We start from the raw sequence: 24,325 nt of genomic DNA on the forward strand, positions 1-24,325 counted from the left end.
CCGGGTTGTGGGCTCGATCCCCAGTAGGGGGTGTGCAGGAGGCAGCCAATCAATGATTCTCTCTCATCACTAATGTTTCTCTCTCTCCCTCTCTGAAATCAATACAAATGTATTTTAAGAAAAGGCCTCTGCTTAATCCTAAGCTAAATGGGGCTAAATCCAATTCAACAAATCAGTGGTGATTGCATTTCGATTGTTTAGAGCTGGTGTGCCACGGTAATGTTTAACACATGTGACACCTGACTGTTTAGTCAGGGGCACTGACCTCTTTTCCCTTAGTCCAGTGGTTTTCAACCTTGGCTGCACATTAGAATCACCTGGGAATATTTTTAAAATCCTGATTTTTGGGCCTCATCCTCCGGAAATTCTGTTTCTTTGTTACTAATGTTGTGGCCCCACCCCATAACAAAGAAACAGAATTTCCGAAGGATGAGGCCCAGAAATCAGGATTTTAAAAAGATTCCCAGGTGATTCTAATGTGCAGCCAAGGTTGAGAATCACTGCCTTAGATTATCAAATTAAAAAATGGCAACAGCCAACACAACAATACCTGTCCAGTGTGAATGAATCAAAATCATACCTTTTGTGTGTGTCAGATCGGCAAAAATAAACTTTTTGGTGTGCTACAGAATTTTATTAATTAGTTTGTGTGCCATGAGCTGAAAAAGGTTGAAAATTGCTGGGTTAGAGGAATACACGTTGTCTTTTTAGAAAACGAAGGCACCTGCAGATAGGGGACTTCATCCTGCAGCGGCACAATGCCTGGTAGGAAGTAGATTTCCCAGCCTCTTGCATCATGGACCTCCTGTGTGCACCCGCATTCCCAGTGGGCTGCCTGTCACTTCAGAACCTGCACTTTCTGTTTGCAGGTGAAGGGCAAGGCTGTCGGGTGACTTTGCTTATGTCAACTCCTGAGGGCAAGACCCTCAAAACTATGGGCGTGGTCCCAGAGAAGCTCTGAAAACTCTTCCCACCCCTACCCCTGCCCCCCCCCAACAAAAACCAACAAGAAGTACCCCATCTTCAACAAATTCCAGCTCCAATGGTGTAGCAGTCAATATCAAACAGTGCTGACTTTGTGCCAGGAACTGTTCTAAGCACTTTAGTTTTTAAAATATAATTTTACTGATTTCAGAGAGGAAGGAGGAGGGAGAGAAAGATAGCAACATCAGTAATGAGAGAATCATTGATGGGCTGCCTCCTGCATGCCCCCTACTGGGGATCGAGCCCACAACCCAGACATGTACCCTGACCTGGAATTGAACTGAACTGTGACCTCCTGGTTCATATGTTGATGCTCAACCACTGAACCATACTGGCCGGTCTCTAAGTACTTTATGTAAACACACACATTTAATTCCCAGTAAGCTAATAAGATAGGTACTATCCAATATGTCCCTCGTTTTATATTTGGGGATAATGAGGCTAGGAGTGGTTAAGGAAGTTGCTGGGTTCATACAACTGTGGGCTTGTAGGGTCAGGATACCAGCAAAGGCAGCGGGCTCCGGGGTCCTGGCCCATACCCACCTACAGAAGTCACTCTGACTTTCAGCTTGATGGTCCTCATCATGAGAGCATTCCCCCTGTTGCTCAGACTGCTTCCTTTAAAAATATCTGTGGGACTGAACTCAAGTTTTCCCGTGTTCTCCACCAAAGGAAGAGACGGCACTCCTCCGCACAGGAAAGGAGGTTGTTTCCGTCTCAGAGGCTCTGCTACTGTGCGTTTAAAACATTGCTGCTTTAGCAATACTGTCGGAGGACTGACACCCAGAGAAGGTGGCAAAGGGATGTTGGAGCCCATTCTGTTATATTCAGATCTCCCTTTTCCAGGGAATGTCAGGCTGAGGCTGTGAGAGGCGAGGCCCTGCCTGTTCTGCTGAGCTGGGTGAGTCACTCGAGGTGGAGAGTCACATCTCGTGGAGCTGGTGGCTCTGCCTCAGGAGCTGCAGACACTGCTTCTCTGCAGAGCTCAGGCAGCAGCACTGGTGTGACACCACCACAGCCAGAGACCAGCATGTAGCCAGGCCCCGCTGGAAAGGTGTTTGGAGCAGGACGTATGGTGAAGTGAGGTTGTGGGCACACCAAGGAGTTCTTAGAAAGCAATGTACTACCCACAGTAAGGGAAGATATTTCAACTGTATGTGTTTGGGCCTCATGGAATAATCTTGATCCAATTTTTGATTTAATTCATCTATAAAAATGCTGCTTATATTCTGTTATCAGTATTTAAAATAATCTTTTATGTGATGCTTTTTAAATGGCACGACTCGGGATGGATGCAAGCCAGGTTCAGCTGTACTGCTCACCTCTTTCACACTCACCTTTGACCACTCCTGGTGTGACCCCGAGATGCTGGCCACACCGAGCACTTGTATTCTCAGCACACCGTTTCTTACACCCTCGCTCATCCTGTTCCACCAAATTTTTGTCTGTTTTTATTCATCTTCTGCGCTCTCATAATACCCTATGCAGCCCACTGTTAACATACCTACTACCATGGGGTCTGGAGATGATTTTATTTATTTATTTATTTATTTATTTACTAAAGATTTGTGCAATTGGCCTTCCTTCCCCTGGCTGCCAGCACCGGGTTTCCTCTGGCATCCGGGACCCAGGCCTTTGGTCGAGGCTTGGCTTTTCCACTCCGGCTGCAGGGGAGAAGCCAAGCCTCTTCAGTCTTCAGTCTTCACTCTGCGCCTGCATATGCAAATTTGCATGCAAATTTGGCAGGTTAATTTGCATACTCATCCTGATTGGCTGGTGGGCATAGGGGGTGACACTAATTTGCATGTTTCTCTTTTATTAGTGTACTAGAGGCCTGGTGCATGAAATTCATGCATGGGTAGGGTCCCTAGACCTGGCTGGTGATCAGGGCCAATCTGTGGGGCGACCAGCGGGGTGATTGGGGTGGGGAGCCCTCTGGCACCTGCCTTGGCTGGCCTGAGGGCAGCTCCCCTTTGAGCATCTGCCCCCTGGTGGTCAGTGCGAGTCATAGCGACCAGTTCCACCATTCGGTCGATTTGCATATTAGGCTTTTATTATATAGGACTAGTAGCCCATTGTGCAATATTGCGCAGTAGGCTGCCCACTACTTCTGCGGGAGCTGGCAGGAACCGCAGTGCACCGCCTGGAGCTGCGCTACTTCTGCCAGAGGCAGGAGGGAGCCGCGCTGATTCCGTGGGAGGCGGAAGGGACCTGAGCTGCTTCTGCGGGAGGCAGGCCCGCCATCTCCTCTCCGGGCCTGCGCTCAGCTGTGGAGGTTGCAGAGCATTCCCCTGTCCCTGTCCATGTCTGTTCCAGTCGGACCGCCTCCAAGCCTTCGTGGGCCCTGAGCGGGAGCTGCCTCCAAGCCTTCGCGATCAGGATCATGAGCCGCAGGCAAGGTGGCTCCTGGGTCCCAGGGGTGCCGCCTTGCCTGCAGCCTGGCTTTCTGATCGCGATCACCGGCTGGGGGCGGGCAAAGGCACCCTGGTTCTCCAATACAGGGCTGGGGGCCGCCTTTGCCCTGCCCCCTGGCTCTTGCCTGCCACCTGGGTTTTCGATCACTGTTCTTCTGTCCTTCCCCTTTCGCCTCCCATCATTGCGCCTATGTATGCAAATTAACCGCCATCTTTCTTGGCAGTTAATTTGCATATCACCCTGATTAGCCAATAGGAAGCGTAGCAAAGGTATGGTCAATTACCCTGTTTGTCTTTTATTAGATAGGACATTTATTTATCTATCTATCTTTAGTGCTAAAAGTATTACATATGTTCCCTTTTTTCTCCCATTGACCCCTTTTAGTCCTCCCCTTCCCTTCCCCTGCCTTCACCACCCTATTGTCTGTGTCCATGGACTGTGCATACAAGGTCTTTGGTTGATCACTTCTCACCCACCAAACCTCCCCCATTTTCCCTCTGAGATTCTCAGTCTGTTCCATGCTTCTGTGTCTCTGGGTCTATTCTGTTCATCTGTTTATTCTGTTCATTAGATTGCCATATGCGTGAGAGCATGTGATACTTGTCTTTCTCTGACTGGTTTATTGTGCTTAGCATAATGCTCTCCAGGTTCCTCCATGCTGTGGAGACAGTTTTGATTGTTGCAGCTGGTGGGGGAGGTTGTGCTGCTGGCATCTCACAGGCAGAGGTGAGGGAGCTGCTGAATATGGTGCCAGCACAGGTCCAACAGGAATCATGCAGTAGTGTTGATGTCAAGGACCCCGATGTAGAGCATCTGCTCCATCAAAAAAGCTGAGTGAATGTTCGAGGAAAGAAGGAGCGAGCGATTTCCCTAAAAGGGTGGTTTCAGCAATTTCACAGATAGTGGTAGCATTCTGAGAAGGGTGTCAATTATAAGAGTGGATCTGTATAAGTTAAAGCAACTCAGTGATCCCAAGTTTGCAAAACATTTTTTAAAGACAAAAATCTAGCAGAGCACGGTGATGGCATTTCCAGATATAATATCTTAAAACTGGATTTGATGACTGAAACCAAGATTTTTTTCCAGAGGGAAAATGTTGGATTCCAGGAGTGTATCTGCTAGGCATGGGTTTCTGTTTGGATGGGATCTGGATTTTCTAAGGATTTGGAATATGGCACTTTGCCTCTTTGATCAGAGCTCATATATTAAGAAACCTACAGTTAAAGAAATATAATTTGTTGTGGCAGAATGCACGGGAGAACGATCAGCCAGCACTCTGAGGGAGGAAAGTTTAACCTTTATTTTGCAGGTCTACTAGTCCAGGGGAATTCGGATCCAAAGCCTGAACTGAACTCGTGGGGAGGCTCTGACCTATATATCTCCTCCTGTGGCGGCCCCTGAGGGTCCCTGCAGCTCCGCCCAAGTCAGTCAGAGTGGGGAAGTAAGACTACAGTTTTAACCAGACACTGAGCTAGGTTGCAAGCCCCACCAGTTTCCTTTTTAGTTCACAAAGTGTATATTCTCTACAAACCTTTCCTAACATCTTCCACTAGTCTTGGGCTGAGGAATGACATTTATCTGGAATAAATACCCGCAAACAAAGAATTCTTATCCCGTGGTATCTCCTTTCTTGTCTTATCTCTCTTGCAAAATAGCCGCCCTTCTCCTATTCAGAAGGGATACAGGGTAAACCCTATTCCCAGATAACCTGAGCTCAAAACCTGGTAAATTCTCACTATCCCTGCAGGGATCACCTGTGGATATGGGTTACTGTTCCTCACATTGGGTAATAGTTTTAGCAATTTACAGTACTTCCACTTACTATGATACTGTACAGATGTGAGGAACTTGTTCACTCCTGCCTGTGCTGGCTCTCATATGTAAGTCATATAAACATTGTAGCATTATCAAACCTGTCCTACCATAATCAGATGTTCAGCAGGAAGAAAACTTACTGTGTAGAAAATGTATGAGAATTGATGCATCTTCAAATTGAACTGGTCTTAAGAGATGATGCAGGCCTCCCATCTTGTATGCTTATTTGAGGATGAAAGAGGAGAATGGACCCTTTATAACAATCTTGCCAACTAGGATTTTGGATTTTTAAAAGACCTTTACGGGCATTGGATTTTTTTCTCTGAAATGGGCTCTGAGTGACCAGAAGAGAGGAACTCCCCTCCTGCCCCTTCCTGGGTTTAACCTGAAGTCCCTTCTGGCCTCGAGGGCATCGGTGGGTCCCTCATAGCTCTGCCTCAGACCCACAGGGATCGAAGATCCGCAGCCTAGAAATGCAGAGCCATGGGGAGTGGAGATGAGGTTACTTGGGGTTAGGAGGAGGAGAGAGAGGCCCTCCACTGCCCTTTCTGCTTTTTCCCAGTCCACAGAGAGACCCGTCCTGATGGGACAGGGTGTGGAGTCCCTCTGAGGACCCTGCATGGATCTCAGGGCTGTGGGGGCGGGGTCCCACCCATTTGTAATCCAGTTGTTCTCTGGAGGGAGGAGAAGGGAGCATTGAATCTGTTTGCCTGTAAATACCAGCTGCCCAGTTAAACAAATTAGAATTTACAGTAGGATAAGAATTTCAAGTTCTAATTATCATAGTAAGTGGAAGTACTGTAAATTGCTAAAACTATTACCCAATCTAATACATATTTTTTAAAAAATATATTTTATTGATTATTTACAGAGAGGAAGGGAGAGGGATAGAGAGAGAGAAACATCAATTGGCTGCCTCCTGCACGCCCCCTACTGGGGATGTGCCCACAACCAGGGTACATGTCCTTGATCAGAATCGAACCTGGGACCCTTCAGTCCGCAGGCTGATGCTCTATCCGCTGAGCCAAACCGGTTAGGACCTAATGCATATTTTAATAAAGCTGGTCATGGAAAAGAGCCAGTTACACAGATGAAATTGCTGCAGTAACAAAAGGTGGAATTGCAGCTCCAAAGTGTAAGTTTTCATTGAGAGGCAGGCATGGTCGGTTGTGATGATAGCACGAAGATAAAGTTCTGGGAATTGAGGACTTTGCCTTCCCTCCCTCGGCCCAGCAGAGAGGCCCAGAGTTGTTTTTCTGGGTGCCACTTGGAGCTGCTCTGGATGAGCACCTGCTCATAAATGGGTTCTCGTACCACCGAGGCCTTGCTGACATCACGAGGGTACCAGACAGAAGGAGGCAGCCCTCTTTCCGAGGTACCTGGTAGAAGGATAGAGGCCTTGGTTACTGCGTATTCAGTGCTTGTTGGTAGGAATGTGAGAGATTTGCACCCGATTGCTGCCATTTTTCAACGAGCCTGTGTCACCAAAAGGAATGAGTGAGCCTGGAGCGCACCCCTCCGCCTTCTGGGGCTGCACATTCCTGTCTGCTCCCCTGGCCAGGCTGTGCATTGCCACTTACTGAGGAGGAGCCTCTGGAGATGACTCATGGAAATTTCCTCGTCTGCAGAGTTCAGTGCCATTGACACACACTGAAGGACACAGCCCAGCACCACATATTCCACAGGTGTGGGAGGACCCATGTGCTTGTATTGATGTTCTTTGCTTTGAAAGTAATGGTGATGTGCAAGATTTGTAGCTTAAGGTTTCCCCAGGAAAGTTGGTGGCCTTCACATGTAAGGAATTTGATTGACATTGATTTTTAATGCTCTTGTCCCTTAGCATGTCATGTATGAATTAGGTGGCCATGTAACCTGTTACCCGACCGGGAGCTTTTGTCTGGGAAAATGCTGGAGTGGGAGGGCCGTGGACAGAGACCCACGCGGACTGCTCCCAGCACAGGGAAACTGTCAGTCACCCTCCGCCCAGCAGGGGCTGCAGGTGTGGTCGGGAGTGCATCTCCTTAACCACGTCCTATTGAAATGAAACCTGTGCCTAAAGCTGCTGGCTAATCCGTTAGAGAGAGTGACGACGGGAGGTGGAGCCAAGGGTCTCTCTTGCTCACCACGCCACGGGGCGTCATGCGCACCCAGGAGAGTCCTGACGAGCTTTGGAGTTCAGTTAGCTCAGCTGAGATGGATTTTGAGAGATGAGGTAGAAGAAATATATGATCATTAATGGCCCCAAATAGATTTTCATCCATTCATTCCCAACTCAACTTCAACGTCAAAGTAGGAGATTATTATCTTGTCGTTTTCATAACCATCGACCTTGGTGTTGTGAACGAATTCTCTTGGTCCAGTCTCCTATTCCTTTCCGTGGGACTTTAAGATGTATCGTGGATTTTAAAACACCTATAAAGCTGACTCTATACTTATAAATTGTGATCAGAATCCTGAAATTCTCAGCACCCTTAGGACTTTACTGTGGGTACTTGAAGACACATGTTTTTACCTGCTTTTCCTATTTCGTTACACTTGTTGGTTGGTTGGTATTGTGTAACTGACTTAAACATTTCTGGAATCTGGTTGTTGCTCTGGAACAGCAATGGTAAGTTGCTGGGATCGACCAGTGCCTGCGATGGTTCTCCCCAGCACCGAAGCGGGTCGCGTTGTGCCAGGCTCGCCATGCGCTGGGAATTCCCGGCTCTCTCTTAGTGACTGTGGTGTCCGCTGCCTGTTCCCTAACGGTCTGGCAGATGACGACCTTCTGCACTTGATAGCTTCTCATTTCCCTGCTGGATCTCAGCAATTGTTCATATTTCAAATGATTTTGGTTGAAAGTCAACCACAGGTGGTACTGCAATTATTGCAAGTGTCCCAGTGACATGACAGGTACCTTATACATAGGTCATTGCACATGTTCACGCAGTTTGCACAAAGCACAATTTATGCTACTAGGGGCTGGCAAGTTGCTTTTCACTTAATTATGCAGTGACTACCTGATTTCAAAAATACTAATATGTTGACAAAATAGGCCCATAAATTAAGAAACTTGGTAATGTACTTGGCTGATTAGTACAGGGAATTAAAGCCGCTGAAATGGCTAATGGCAAGAGTTTGTCATAGCGACAGAGTAAACAAGGGGACAGAACAAGCCTCCACTCACACTGGGGTGTTTTTATCCTGCTTTTTAGAAGCCAAATACTTTCACATTGTTGCACGTGTCTATTTTTAAGAAACTGGGCTATGAAATGGTTCCTCGTGTCTAACTCTAAGGTAGCCAATCAGTTAAAACTGTGCTAAAGAATAGCATGCAAATTGCCACTGTGTGGGCGTGGCTGGGGGCGGGGCGTTGTGCAGAACGTGGCAGCCTGTGACCTCACTGACCAGGAGGAAGGATAATCCACTCGGGTCCTCACCTTCCCTCTTCCCCCGGTTATGTCCCTTTGCTTCTCGTTGCCTTGAGGACTCTGCACACTCCCTCCTGTGCAGGCTGCCTAGTTCGGCAGGGCCAGCCCTGGTGTGTCCCTGCCTGTTTTACAGACTTAGAATGGCATTCAGGCCACTTGGCTCTAAACCTCGCTTGATGATTGTGACACAGTTTCTGCTGGAAAACTATTGGGAGCTCCCTGTCTGAGTGGGCGGTGGCACCTGCTGGGCAGGTCAGCTCCGGGACAGTGAGGGCAAGGAGGCGCTGCCCACGGTCTGTCTAACGAGCCTTTCTCATGCGACAGAGCCCCTCAGACAGGGCTCTGCTCCTTGTCATGGTCACCAGTTACTGCCTGGGCGTTTTCAGAGGAGCCAACTCAATGCTGAAAAAAAAAATGTGGCCACCTATTTAAAACCAATTATCCATTTAAGTAGTCACATGACAAGTAGCACTGGGAACCTCAGTGTTCCCACATATCAAGAATGTGCTGATGCCGAAACCGGTTTGGCTCAGTGGATAGAGCGTCGGCTTGCGGACTGAGGGGTCCCAGGTTCGATTCCGGTCAAGGGCATGTACCTGGGTTGCGGGCACATCCCCAGTAGGAGATGTGCAGGAGGCAGCTGATCGATGTTTCTCTCTCATCGATGTTTCTAACTCTCTATCTCTCTCCCTTCCTCTCTGTAAAAAATCAATAAAATATATTTAAAAAAAAAAAAAAAGAATGTGCTGAAATATGTCCAGATGTGCTGAGGATGGGCACCTTAGGATAAAGAGGACAAGTAGGCACATCTGAATAGGATTAAATTAAGGCAATGGTATCTTTGTATCTAAAAATTAAATAAAAATTAAACATAAAAATGAAATGAAGTGAGGGCCTCACACTGGGAGACTGGGGTGCGGTAGACATAGAGGGCTCAGCCGGGTGTGCCGGCCGAGAGCAGCCCCATGAGGCTGGGGGAGGGCTAGGACCACATGCGCGTGATGGTACAATTTAAACTCTCTCAGCAAAAGCTTGTGTAGCTCTCGGAATTACATGGAGTCACACAAACATGCGCACACACACGTGGCCCAGCTCCAGGCAGTCCCGTGGATGGTCCTTTGAAATCTTAGGCACTGAAAGTCCTTACCGAGCCATAGCAGCTGCGCCGTGTCTGCACGACCCCGCAGGCTGGGCCTCCTGTCTGTGGATGGGCGACGGGCCTGGTGGATGCTTTCTTGGCACCATCTTGTTTGTGCTACAACCAACTGCATGTCCGCACACACCTTCCATCTTTACTGACGAAGACAGTTATCCCTGGAGCGATCTCACTGAGAAACGGGGGAAGGAGGGTGACTAGAACCAAAGGCCTGACTTGCCTTCCTTGTCCTGAGCTGTTTGGCCGTGCAGCCCCATTCTCACATTTCCAGGACTTAGTGAACCGTGATGTTTAAGTCTGTAGGAACCTGGGGAAGAAAGAGCTTCCTGGTTTATCTTTAGAGAGTTATGTTAGATGAGCAATGACCAACACCAGATGGGTTTGGCTCAGTCACAGAACACGGCTTCATTGCCGTGAGGACGTACTCTCCCGGAAAGGGAGCTGAGCAAGCCCCCTGAGAACGGGAGTGGGAATGGGGGCTGCTCGCTGTGAGTGGGATTCCTGGCACCTCGGACGGGCTCTTGAGTAGGGTGTCTGGGTGCTGAGGCACTTGGCTCAGGGCCTGCCTCTGGTTTGGGGATGCTGGACTGGGTCCTCGGCCAGGTGTAAAGGCTGTCACCTTCCATGTCCCCGCAGAGCTTCTATGGCTCTCTTGGCATGATGGTCTTAATTTCACATGGACTGAACTGAAAATAGAAAGTGCTTTAGGCTTTGCTTGTTAAAAAGGCTCTTTTTAACTTCAGCATTCCTCAACATTCATTTGTTTTGCATGGGTAACCATAGCACTGAGAGAAAGAATAAAGTTGCTGTTGGATGTCCTGATTAGTAGCATCAGATTAGGGGACTAAGTTGTTTTTAGAACATTCAGTCCATGACTATGCTCTCTCCTTGGTGGTTTATTAATATGCTGTGAGTTCTTTGGCTTTGCTGGCTCACGTGTAACTCCAGTGGGCACCATTCTTCTGAGTGTCAGAAAACTGCATAAGCCAGGTACTGCAGAGAGTTTGCAAAGGATATTCAAGCAAAAGGTTATAAGATGTCTAAGAAATTGGAAAAGAATAATTACTAAAAAATGGTATGATTGAAAAATCCGGTGGAAGCAATATATTTAAAGGACTCAGTACACTTCAAGTTTCAGCCTTTGAAAGGTCACAGTGGAATTTAACAGGCTTGTCTCAGATGTGGTGCCTGAAACTCACAAAGGCCAGTGGAGTTGGCTCATTGGCAGTGGAGGGAAGGAGTTGGAGGCCAGTCCCATGAGAACATGTAGACAGGTTCTACCGGACGGCCGTGTTGTGACAGCCTGCACAGCATTTCCGAGCCCACGGAGGAGCAGGCAGCAGCAGCAACAAGCCAGACCTGTCCCAGGGTCTGTGCATGAGAGCTCGCCAAGGTGCGTGGGTCGGGTCTCACCACGGTCCAGGGGGCGGCACCTGGCATCTGGATGTCAGTGTTCACGGGAGACACTAGGGTCACATCAGGTCCTCCGAGGATGCCTTCCTGAAATCTGAACCGGTTTCAGGAGGGATTAGAGGGGATTAGTAATAAGAATAAGGAATGTTCAGTTCTCACCAAGGAGCAGCACCAGAGAGAATTGGTTTCTGCCCCGGACAGTGGAACCTCTCTGAGCCTCAGTGTTTCTCACCTACAAAATGACGATCATGACAGCATTTTACATGTTCGTTCCGAGTCCATGGTGCAGGCTCCATAAATAATAGTATCTCTAAAAGAAGCTGTGTTTTCCTTTAGTTCTGGGTGAGTTCTGTGAGTTCGGTTCAGTAGACACTGAGTGTGCACCCGTCACTGTGAGGTGGTCTGGCTTCTGGAAGCAGGAGTGTGAGACAGACCTGCTTTCCAGGTTGCCCCCAGCGTAGGGAGAACAGGGCACAAGCTGCATGGAACTAGCGACAAATGCAGTTCCAGCAAGCGACAGGGACGGTTGCTCAGGAGCAGTTAGTTCTGGTGGGCGGGCTGGTGGGCAGAAATCGGAAGAGACACAGGAGTGATGGGCATGTATTTTCCCAGTTAAATGTGCTACCCAGTCTCTTCCTGATTAGTGTGCTGTGACCGTCAACATGGCAGGACCGGCAGGACTGGGCTCAGGGCCTAATTGGGGACGGAGACAGAAAGCAAGTCCCTCTCCCGTGTGTCTTTGTTTACTTCATTACCAACAACAACTTTGATTATCTAAGAAGTCATGTGGGCTTGAAGACAGAAGTAGTCTGCAAAATAACTTTTGGGAGCAGGAAAGAAAGGAAACAAGAAAACCATTCTGATTCCTATCCAAGATTTACTGCTTCCTTACACTATATTTCCAGTAGCTAAATACTCAAAATATTAACTTAAGCTGTTCTACTCTGTATATTAATTGAAAGGCAAGGTAGTAAATAATAATAGCTGATGGTTACTAGTACAGGGTGCTTACCACATACCAGGTGTTTTTTTGTGTACTTTGAATATATTAATTTACTTCATTTTCACAATGAGCCTATGAGTTAGATTTCATCATGATGCTCACTTGAGGAAACTGAGACAGGAAAAGGTTTAAGAACTTCCCCAAAGACCACACACCAAAGTAGAAGAAATATTAATTTGAAAATTTGGAGGTTAGGCTTTTCTTCATATCTACTCCACTGACTAAGAGACGTTAGACAGGTCACCTGCATTTGCAGAAAAAGTAAGCGAATTCTCAGAGTTCTTCTAATTGTGCTAAAACTATTTATAATCTGTGTTTTACACATTGTTAAATATTTTAAAAATATTTTCATATTCATGTATTTTATGTTTTTATTTAAAGTAATTTAATTTAAAGCAGTTCTTTAAATTTCTTTGCCTTCCTGCTTGGTAAAATTAAGGACATTAATTAAAAATAGCTTTTTGATATTAAGAAAAATTAATAAGAACTTTAGGTGGGACATGGTGGAAGAAGGGTAAAGTGGAGGATGTACTTATAGCAGGGGTGGGGAATGTTCTACCCTGGGCCATATAATGCCTGCAAAACCATTTGGTCTGGCCCTGCCAAGGCATTAGGGGTGAGTTGATTAAATGTTTGACCAACTATAGCAGGCTAATTTTTAAATTGATAATTTTGTATGGCCTGCAATGATGTTATAAATATCCAAATGGCCCTTGGCAGAAAAAAGGTTCCCCATCCCTGACTTATAACAAGTGACTGAGCGTCACACCTATTCATTTTGGTTTTGCATCTCCGTTTCCTATTTGCCTACACTTTCTCCTGCTTCAGAGTCACCTCTCGGATGAACGTTTATTCTCCAATCCATTAGAATTTAGATATAGAATCTTAGTTTCCACAGGAAAAATGGTCATATTTTGATATCATCATGTTTTATTAGGTCCCCGTCTTCACTGGGTATTTTATCATCTGTAAGAATGACCCATCCAGATGCAAACCTGCAGGACAGGTGAGAGATAGGCACCGGGTTGTGATTCGGGAGTCAAGATGGCGCCTCCTTCCCTCGCCCTCGAGGGCGTCACTGTGGAGAGCCTGGAGGAGGAGCTGGTCATCGCTGCAGGCTGGCCGGATGCTTGTAGTCAGAGAAGCCAGAATATTGATGGGCCAGGTCCTGGCTCTGTGGCTCTGGGAAGGCGTTTGGAATCATTCCTGTGAGGTTTCAGGGCCAGCCAGGAGGCAGGGTGCTCCTCAGAAGCATGTTAGAATAGAGCATTGTTGAAAACAAAAGGTTGGATTTGGCCCCAGACAAATACATAGGATTTGGAGAGGAAATCTAAAAGTCCATGGGGCATGGTCTCTTGCCAGCCGGTTCTGAAAGCCCTCCTGTCCTCAGCTCACACAGCACCTCTCCTCTGCTGAGGTGGAAGTTCACCCGCATTCTCCCGTCCTGTGTCCCCCTGGACTGCTCTTAAGATGCGCTTCCCCCTCAGACAACCTGAAGTCCAGGAGTGAACTTGTACTCTCTGACTTTAGCCATGTCGTTTTCTTTCTGAAGTGCCTGGCTTCCTGAAGACCAGCCCCCAATTTAAACCACTCATACTTTCTGTTCTTGTCTGCATCTCAGACCGTGTGGAAGAGCAGGCCGGCCTCCCTCCTCTCGTGCTCCCTGCGTGCTCCCTCCGGTCCTCGCCATCCCTCGCCATCCTTGGTCCCTGGAAGCTGCCTCTCACTGCAGGGTGGGCGGGAATCGGGTTTCAGTGCCCAGTTCCAATTGCTTGTTGCTCATAATTTGGAGCAATGAGGATTGTCATCAGTGAGACATCTGTAGTCACTGCACAAGCTCAGGGGGCGCCTGGGCCCTGGTGGACCTTTCCATGTAGCTGATGGTGTGGCCACGTCTGATGGAGGTGGAAGAAGGAACAGCCCAAGTGCAGGGCCAAGGCCATTCTAGTTCCATCCTCCATTTCCTCTCCCATCATCACCCTCCTCCACACTCTGCCTCTGTGGATGCTGGGAAATGGGCACCACCTCACCCACTTCTCCTCTACTTTGGACCCTGATGTGGGAAGGTCCCAGCAGGGAAAATGGCAGTCAAGCTACTAGTATCCTCCTCCATCACATCCGTCTTTCCCTCCCTCCCTTCCACCTTGCCTTTGCCTTCCTCTCTTTCTTCCTTTCTCTTTTCCTTTCTTTCCTTCTTTCTTTATTTTCAAACTTACTGTTTCACATTTCTTTTCAAATGAACGTCTGTATTGCTTTCGTGACACTATAGTGTTGCATATATCTGATAGGATGTCAGTTACACAGGGTTTATTTGTAGATTCAGAGATGTAAGACACAAGTTATAGTACAAAAGCTTTGTAAAATCCTGGAAGTGTGCAATTACCTGCTTTTGTGGATACTCCTATCCTCCCATATCTCAAGAATGCCTTCCATATTTATTTAAAGATTTACTAAAACTTATAAATTATTTAAAATTGCAACAGTAATACCTTCCTATTATTCCTGTCAAACAATCCAGGGACCCACAGAAAAGCTGTCCCACTGCACTCACAGCCCCAGTGACCCATGCCCAGGGCAGTCAGCGTGAGGGTCTGTGTTTCTTTCTCCACACTTGGCTCTATTTTTTTCACAAATATAGAATTATACTATTTGTGTATGTGTCACTTATCCAACCATTTTCATATTCATGGACTTTAGGTGTGGATTTTTGTTTGCATTTTGTTGTTTATATGTTTTGGTTTTATTTGCTTTTGTAAGTACAAGCAATGCTGCTATAAACACCCAAATTTATTTGGTCAGCTTTAAATATCTACTCCTGCCTGGCTTCCAGATTTGGGTGATAAACTTAAAAGGTTGACCTTTAAAAAAAATCGATGTTTTTTTTTTTCTCACATAAAAAACAAACCCCACAATGCCAAATCTCTGTGAGCTTCTTGACAGAAAACTGTAGCAGAGGATATCATGACTTTCAATTAGTTTAAATTTTATTTAGATACATAACCTTCATCTTAGGTAAAATTACTGCAGATTTCCATTCCCTCAACCCCCATCTTAAAAAAATGATAAATCTTCTGAAAGTGAATAGATTAAGGAGATGATAATAACTTATAAGTTCAAACTTTGAACATAAAGACAGAATGGTATCTAAATAAGAATAAATATATTAACGCAAGAAACCTAAAATTGCCCGAAAGGAGATGGCAAAATGTATGCCTGATCAGTTTTGCTGTATTAGTCTTGCTTATTGTAGCTGCGTGAGAACTGGCTGTGTGTGGAGAACTCTGAGGAGGGCACGGGCCCGCAGTAGCGTAAATGACTGTTTTATTCCTTCACCTAAATCTGACTTTACCAAACCAAGCAGATGTCAGCTTTACCCAGTCCCACTCTGTTTGCAGCCAGTGATTAGTGACCAATTTGTCCTTCAGTCATGGGTGCCCAAGGGGAGGTCAGACTAACTCCTCAGCCTGACCAGCCCCGCCTGGGAAGGAGAGGACCTTTGACCTAAATAGCAGCCTAATTGCCTGTCCTTAATCATCTGTTTACATACAGCCTGACCCAGTGGGAGTCCTGCTGCTCCAACCAGATCCGAGATCCTGCCAGGGGCAAAGTGCTAAGAGTTCAAGGGACTCTGTCAAATGCCATTCTTCAGTGCCCTGCAGCCTGTCTCCCCCTCTCCATCTCCTGCTGACCGCTACCCACCCACACGCATATTTCTCATCTTCAAGGGGTTTCTGCTACAATTGTTGTAGTTAGACATAAAAATAAATGATCTCAACGCCGTTTTTCTGGACTTTGTTGGAATACAGCTTTTGCTCGTCAAGAACAAATCCTAAGCACCCACCCAAGCAGTTCTGAGCTGATGCTCACTGAGTGCTGGCAGATGCCAGGCGCTGTGTTAATGATGCTTGAATCACTTAGTTCTCACAACACACTGACTAAGGTAGTTGCTGTAACCACCTACATTTTACAGATGAGAAAGTTGAGGCTCAGAAGTTAAGTAACTGGCCTGAAATCACATAGCGTAGTCATTGTGCAGAGCGAAGTACTAACCATTTGCACGCCATATGCATCTATAGACGCAAGTGGAGGGCCTTTTTAAGTTAAATTCAAAATATTGTGGCAGTTAACTGGTTAAACCCAGCTCCAGCGCTCTCTGCTGGAGTTACCAAAGGCAATGGAGGACTAGCTGCTGTAACAAGTAGACCCACAAGTACGCGACGCGGCTGCTCCAAGTGACGCTCCTGGTCCCTGGGCAGCTTCCTCATCAAGAGCATGTCAGGACCTAAGCTCCTTCCATTTTGGTTTTCACCAATCGCTAAGGACCCTTCTCACCAGAGGAAGGAGGAAGGGGCATGGAAGGAAACCCCAGAAGTCAAACGGAACCAGCCTGGGAGCTGCCCGTCCATCCCAGCCCTGGCTCCCTGCAGCGGGGATGGGAGTGCAGCTTCCCGGTGGGTCTGAGGGAAGAAAGCACATTTTGATGAAAAGCCACGTATCTCTGCCACAAGCTCACTATCAGGTCTCTTGATTTTGGCAAAATATCTGTGTGATGGGGGTAAAGAAGCAAGGACATAGAAAATAGTGCCATGCCCTCCAGGAATTCATAATTTAGTTTGGGAGCAAGGAAATGAGTCTATGATGAGAAATAGCAGGACAAGTTGGCAGAATAGGAGCCCATTGAGTTATAGGAATTCAGAGAAGGGAACTTTGACTATGGGCAGGATTAGACAGGATTTGAGTTCTATCTGGATGGGAAAGAGCAAGGAATCTTTGGTTCCTGAGGGGAAGACAAAGCAACCAAAAGTGCAGAAATAGACCTTATTTGGAAAGGAGGCCTCTACTTCAAATCCTTTGCTTCATAGTTTTGTCTTGGGCAGGTAACTCTGTTTCACAGTAAATGCATATTCTTCTAACCTTGTCTGTAGTGTATTGTAACATTTTATATTCTCGCAGCAGAGTAAACAGATCAAGAAGGGTGAGTGGCCAAAATTAAGACGGTAGGAAGAATTTTGTGTGGACACCACTGCCTGATGGCTTGTGTCAGATAGTGCAGAATAGTAAGTCGCTCAAGCACACCAGGTCCTTGCCAGGCGTCATCATGTCTTCAACTTATGCTGGGGGCAGGAATCATTTTGTCATTTTCTAAAATTGTCAGGTTGCCCTAATATATAGAGCTCTTCTAAGACATACTAATTACCTCCTTATATTATCCTAGCAAGTAAGAGTGATGCAAAGGCCACCAAGACCACAAATCTAAGGGCCTTTCCACTGGAGACTCAGAATGCCTGTGTGTGCACGTGTGTGCATGCGCTTGTGCATGCGTGGGATCCACTCCATCCACAAACGCCACACAACCTCACTCAGCCTTTGGGGAGGCCCACAGCAGGCATTGACCCTGACCTCCCACATGCACGAGGAGGCTGAGGGCTTATAGCCGCTACTGAGCAGAAGAGAGGAAAGATGTCAGATGTGAGGGAAGGGGAAGACATTCTGAGCGATTTGGAGGATCCCTCTGTGCTTCCTGATTGGACGTGATGGTGACAGATGAGCCTTAGGAGCCCACATCAGTTAGTGAGGGTCTCACCTGAGTGGGGAGGAACCCACTTTGTGCATCTTCGTGAGATCAGCCATTTCCAAGGGGTTTTCTCTAAAAGCGATGATCCAGCAATGCGTTTGCACGGAACCTCTGCAAGGCCCCATTGATGACCCGCCGAATAGTGTGAGGGCTGTGCTGTTGGGTTGGGGGTGTGACTGGGATGGCAGACAGATTTTCCTCCTCCACATTCCACCGATTCTCACCACGCCCAGCCTCTGCTTCCCCAGCCCACCCCTTCCGCCTTGCAATTAAAATGTGTGGCCCCTTGTGGCTCCCATGCTGGGGAGGAGTGTGCTGTAGGTTTGACAGCTGGAAGTTTTGAAACAACTGCAGAAATATTGGAAAAGGCCCAAGAGCAGTGTTTTGATCATCTTGATAGGTTTGCCTTTGTGCAAATATATTTTTATTGGTTTCAGAGAACAAGAAAGAGAAGGGACAGAAACATCAATGATGAGAGAGAATCACTGATTGGCTGCCTCCTGCACGCGCCACACTGGGGATCAAGCCTGCAACTGGGCATGTGCCCTGACCTGGAATTGAACCGGCAACCTTGTGGTGTACAGGACAATCCCAACCAACTGAGCCACCCGGCCAGGTCAGGTGAGTGTCTTAACGCCATTCAAAGAGCAGTGTGCTTGGGCTTCAAATGCACCTCCACTAATTCTCAGCAAATGAGACACCCTGGTCAGCGGACTGGAACCGGCTGGAGGAAACGTCCGTGAGGCCAGCAGGACACTCTGAAGGGTCTGGCTACTGTGCATGATGATAGAGAAACTCAGCATTCAGGGCTGTGGGCTGACCGTGTCTCTCCAAAGCAAAGATACGTGGACTCCCAGCCCTCAGTACCTCAGAATGTGACCTTGTTTGAGATAAATCGTCACAGAAGTAATTAAGCTAAAATAAGGTCATTAGGGAGGACCCAACCAATATGACTGGCGTCCTGATAAAAGAGAAATGTGAGCAGACACACAGGGAGCCGATGTGGGCCGTCTTCATGCCAAGGACCAGGCCGGTGCAGACACTCCTCGGAGCTCGGGAGGAGACAGCCCTGCCGACCCCTTGACCTGGGAACCTGGAGACAAGACCTTCCTGTTGTCTAGGCCCCAGTCTGTGGTTCTGTGTTCAGGCAGCCCTCACAGGCGATACGCGTACGCACTGAACATTCTAGAATCTAGGCCGACACTCTGGTAAGCCGGATTCAGCCTCTTAACCTCGGTATGCCCATCCCTGCCGACCTATAAAAGACATGATTCACACAGTATCGTTCAGCTATGAAATGAGTTTGAGTAAATAGCCTGTTGATTCTGAGACAACATTTAAGTTTTGTGTCTATTTGTCCTCTACCCAAACGTTGCTAATATCTATAAAGGTCCCGCCTACCCGTCAGATCAGCATGAGCCTCTCCTATTGTTTGGAGGAGCTTGCTTCATTTAATGGGAAGTTGTGATATATTCATTCCATAGGACCAAGAATATTTCTGGATTTTCTCTGTTGTCTTGCAGATCAATTCTGGTAGTACTGCTATATTGTTATGATATTTGCGACCTTGTAATATATTTTATTTCATAAGATGACTGTTTCTTTTTTTCTCATGTTATTTGGTAATACACAGTGCAGTGTATTTGATGAGCACAGTGCAGTGGCTAAGAGCTCAGCTGAGCAGTGGCCTCCATCCTGCCCTCTGGACAAGGGGGAGGTGACAAGGAGCCCCTTTCCTGCGGGTGAAGCGTGGTCCCTGCGCAGGGTTTTGGACGCTGTGGAACGCGAGAAGGTCGAGCCGTGCTGTTGGCTGTGTCGGCACCGGGCCCTGGTGCTTGCACTGGCTCTGGGACCAGCAATCACTCCCGTCAGCTTGAGTTCTTGGGGCCGGGACATTGCTGTGCTTTTTCCTTTCTAATTACAGGACTGGAGAGTCTACAATTGAAATTATTTCCTTTATAGCTCACACTGTATCCCAGCTCCTAGTGCCCCCCAGCTGTGCATGAAGCGGTTTGTCCTGGGGATGTTCCCACGAGGCCTCTTTGTTTCCTGTGAGCAGAATGGGGCCTGGGGACAGGCAGGATGGAGTCACTGCTCCAAGGCCCCTCGTCTGCTTCACCTGTGCCCACCTGAGCTTCTCTTCACCGCGCACGGCATTCCAGGGAAGGCCTTCCAGTTACAGTCACCGTACTCTGCTTGCCTGGCTTGATTTTAAACACGTTTTAAAAAGCTTTTTTTGACAAGGCATGCATGGTACATCATTTGCAGATTTTCTGAAACATAGCAATTTTGTTGAAGCCAGGAATTTGAAATTAGGTTTTGTTTCAGAGAGGGGAGACTATCAAATATTAGCAAGATATGGAGCAGAAATGGAAATTGAGAGAGGAGGCATGGGGAGGAAGACTAGAGATATTTTGTGTTCCAAATGACTCCAATTTTCCATAAAATGTGGTCCTACTGCTTATGACAGTTTTCGATCCTTCCTCCCTTCCTCCCTTCCTTCCTTCCTTCCTTCCTTCCTTCCTTCCTTCCTTCCTTCCTTCCTTCCAGATCTTTCCAACTCTGCCTCCAGAAGAACCTGAAACTCAGGTGCTGGGTGCTGGTGGTTGAAGTATGAGGCACCAGCTATGCGTATACTGGTACTTGTTATCAAACCCTCTTGTGGGGTCGTGGGGTCCATGCAACAGGAGGTATAAATATGTGCCCATCTCTTTAAGTTGTCCAGGTCAGTCCTCCTTTATTGCAAACCACAGATAAATTCTACCAAAAGAAGAAAGAAAGAGCCAGCTGTTTGAAGACACATGACAGGGTCTGATCCTCAAGGTGCGCTCATTGCTCAGATGACAGCTGCTGTGTCCTTTCCTTGGAGAACCCTCGCCTGGTCCTGCTCTGAGTCAGGCACCAGCCACACCCTCACAGGACTCTGTGCTTTTCCTTCAGGCAGTCGTCTCAGGTTATAATTGCATCTTGTTGTGACTGTGTAATTACTATGTCTCTCCCCAACTAGATTATAAGCAATAAAAGGAAGTCACTCTGTAAACATTTCTTGAATTAATGAATGGATGTTTCAATGCCATGGGAAAACAGAACGTGACAGAAATTGTTGGTTTTTCGCCAAAATCCATTTCCATTTTATCCTGGAGGCAGCCAGCTATATGTCTCAAGCTCCTTTGCACGTGGATGTGGCCGTGTGAACGAGTGCAAAGGAGACAGGTCCTTCCCAGGCATGGCCTGTTAAGTCTCCCACTCGCACTGTCTTCCAGGTGTTTTCTCCTTCCGAGTGATGTGGACAGTGACCTCCGACCCCCTCCCCGAGGGAAGACTCGGGAGCCACTGGTGAAAATGAGGAGCCACGACATCAAAGGAGCCTTGTGTCTGGGTCACCACATGGAGTGGAGCTACCAGCGGTGAGAAACACCTGCTGTAGATAATTACATAAACAAGAAACAAACGTTTTTTACTGGGTTTGAGCCAATATCCATTGTGGTCTATCCATTATGGTAGCCTCGCCTGTCCTGGTCAAATCCACATGTCGGAAGGTATTAGGGAGAGGGGAGGGTGGAGAATGCCTTGGACATGGAGGGCAGGAATGCCCTTGTGTTAGGAAATGTTTGGAATCAGATATTAGAGGTGCCAGGTTTCCGGCAACACTCGGAAAGTGTGTTACAGCTTCTCCAGTGTCCAGGGGCTGTGAGCATCACCTGGCAGAGTGCAGGTGTGGGGGGTGGGGCGGGGTCTGCTGAGCTCTTGAGCTCCCTTACAGCTCTGTGATTCTCCCTCCACTGCTCCCGACAGGGAAACAGTGGGTTCTTGTTTACAAGGGGTAACTGTCGCAGTGTCGAGAGCATGGTGTCCACTCTCTGAGTCACTGAGTCTCTGTCATCCTAGTGCATGAGGCTCTGGACTCCTTGCCCACAGAGTCCGGAGGCTGACCTCATTGAAGTAAAAGACGACAGGGAAAAACTCCCCAAATGCGTCTTCAAAGCTGGCTCTGATAGAAACTCCTGTGGCCGAGGACACAGGAGCCCACCTAGACACCAGTCAAGATGCATTTAGTCCGCTGTTCCCAAAGGAACCTTCTCTGCTTCCCTGTGGAGAAAGACAGCAGGCCTCTGCTCGGAGACGGGGCAGGTGCAGCCACTGTTTAGTTTAGCAAATGGCTACGTGCCTAGGTATGCGGTCTGAGACGCCTACTACCTCAGAACCATTTAGTTCATTTAATTTGCCTGTTTTTCAGACATGGCAACTTTTGTTAGAGAAAATAATGCCTTAAACAATTTCTGTTTTACATCATTGTGCAGGAAACCATGATCTCTAGTGCAGCAGGCTCTTTATTGACCCCATGGGCAAAGGACCTCCAGGTTTCAGTTCTCTACAGAAGTCAGTATGAATCATAAAGGAAAAGTTAGCAATGTTTACGTTGCAAATTCGAGGTGAATACAAAAGGAGTGATGAAGAACCCAAATGAAGGAGAGGCATACAAGGGCCCCCTGACACAGAGTTGTGGGGAGAACATGTGAAGGAGGTGGGATTTGAGGGGACTTTGACTTTGGATAGACTATTTTATTAGTTAGGCACTAAATGTAGCTGCATGCAATAGGAAATCTAAATAAAGTAGCTGAGCAGGATGGGAGTTTATTGTCCCTTTCCTACGTGGCGCATGCTGGAGATGGCCACCAGGCCTCCCAGTGCCAGGATGTCAGGGCCACGCTGCAGGACGCTCTTGATGCCCTGGTAGCCCCATCTCTTCCACAGGGACAGGCCCCGGGGACTGGGCTAGGCTCATAAGGCCAGTCTGATCATGTTTTTTCATACATTGGAAAATAGAGGCATGGGGCAGTTAGATATTTTCCCAGGAAAATGCCAAGAGGAGCGACTGCCTCCCAGTGCTGGTCCTGGCACAGGCGACAGGAGCCAGAGGCGCAGAGAGGATCCAGTGATGGAGGTAGAGATAGAAGTTCCCACTGCAATTCCCACTTTTATAGTGTTTGTCATGAAACAGAAACATCCCAAGGGCTTAGAGAAAGACAAACCAAGAAGGAGTTGGAATGAGATGCTACCTACTCAAAGCCATAGAGGGAGATGGGGAGAGCTGCCCCAGGGAGTTAGTGCAGACGAAGCACAGAAGCACAGCTCGCTACCCTGCGATTTAAATCCTCCCCAGGGTTCTTTGACCCCCCCACCCTGTTCATAATTATTTATCACCAAAGGTTTTACCTTACAAAAACATTGCTCTTTCCTTTTCAATTAATTCTTGATCTCAACAAAGTTCCTCTAGCCCATTCCCTCTTTCCTTCATCATCCTTCAACCTGGAGATCTCCCAGCCTCAGCGAATCTATTTATAGACTAGAGGCCTGATGCATGAAATTCGTGCAAGAGTAGACCTTCCTTCCCCCAGCTGTCGGCACCGGCTTCCCTCTGGCGCCCGGGACCCAGGCTTCCCTCGCATCCCCAGCTTTGTCCGGAAGGACATCCAGTCTAATTAGCATATTACACTTTTATTATTATAGATACTTAATTAGTTGTTTTTTGAAATATCATTGACCTAACATCTTAGTTTCAGAGGCACAACATAATAACTTATATTTGCATATATTATGAAATGACCACCATAATAATTCTACTTAACATCCTCACAATTGTGATGAGAGCTTTGAGATCGACTCTCTCAGCCACTGTGATGTATGTACTATACCAGTGATGGTGAACCTATGACACGCGTGTCAGAGGTAACATGTGAACTCATTTTTTTGGTTGATTTTTCTTTGTTAAATGGCATTTAAATATATAAGATAAATATCAAAAATATAAGTCTTTGTTTTACTATGGTTGCAAATATCAAAATATTTCTATATGTGACACGGCACCAGAGTTAAGTTAGGGTTTTTCAAAATGCTGACACGCCGAGCTCAAAAGGTTCACCATCACTGTACTATACAATGTTGCTCACTGCATCACCTGCTGTCCACTAAGTCGTTGGGGAACCTCTCTCTCAGCTACCACAGAATTTGGAGGTTTTACTTTTAGGCTTCATGGTTTAGTAAGTGGTAATGGTTTATCTGTCCTCTAATCACCACCACATCTTCCCTGTGGGAGACACTGTAATGTGTCCTGATGCCACGCTGGCCGAGCCCTGGAACGGCATGGCTGCTGTGGGGGTGTCCTCTGGGCCTTGCAGGCTGAAATTTACCTCCTTCACATTCATGGGGACGTAGGAATTACCTGGCATAAATATAGATTCAAAGTGCCAAATCCAGGTGAGAAATATCTGTGCAACATGTCATTTTTGTTAGGACTGTTAGAACTTACACGAAAGAGGCCCAAGTTCAATTCTTGATTATGATGATCCTGGAAGGCACCCACCTCACTTCCTGCTCCTGCTCCTCCTCCTGTTCTTCCTCCTCCTCCTGCTCCTCCTCCTCCTCCTCCTCCTCCTGCTCCTCCTCCTCCTGCTCCTCCTCCTCCTCCTGCTCCTCCTCCTCCTGCTCCTCCTCCTCCTGTTCTTCCTCCTCCTCCTCCTGCTCCTCCTCCTCCTGCTCCTCCTACTCCTGCT

The 24,325-nt window shown here is 47.3% G+C and overlaps 1 long non-coding RNA gene across 1 annotated transcript; it reads left to right on the forward strand.

The window, feature by feature from the left end:
- The first annotated feature begins 11,026 nt into the window (after window positions 1-11,026).
- LOC118655688 lies at window positions 11,027-15,920 on the forward strand. The gene is made up of 3 exons (XR_004967349.1): window positions 11,027-11,173; window positions 13,134-13,202; window positions 15,746-15,920. It is a non-coding gene; the product is annotated as an uncharacterized LOC118655688 (long non-coding RNA).
- The last annotated feature ends 8,405 nt before the right edge of the window (window positions 15,921-24,325 follow it).

Source organism: Myotis myotis, unplaced genomic scaffold, assembly GCF_014108235.1.
Source record: "Myotis myotis isolate mMyoMyo1 unplaced genomic scaffold, mMyoMyo1.p scaffold_m19_p_5, whole genome shotgun sequence".
Taxonomy (NCBI): Eukaryota; Metazoa; Chordata; class Mammalia; order Chiroptera; family Vespertilionidae; genus Myotis; species Myotis myotis.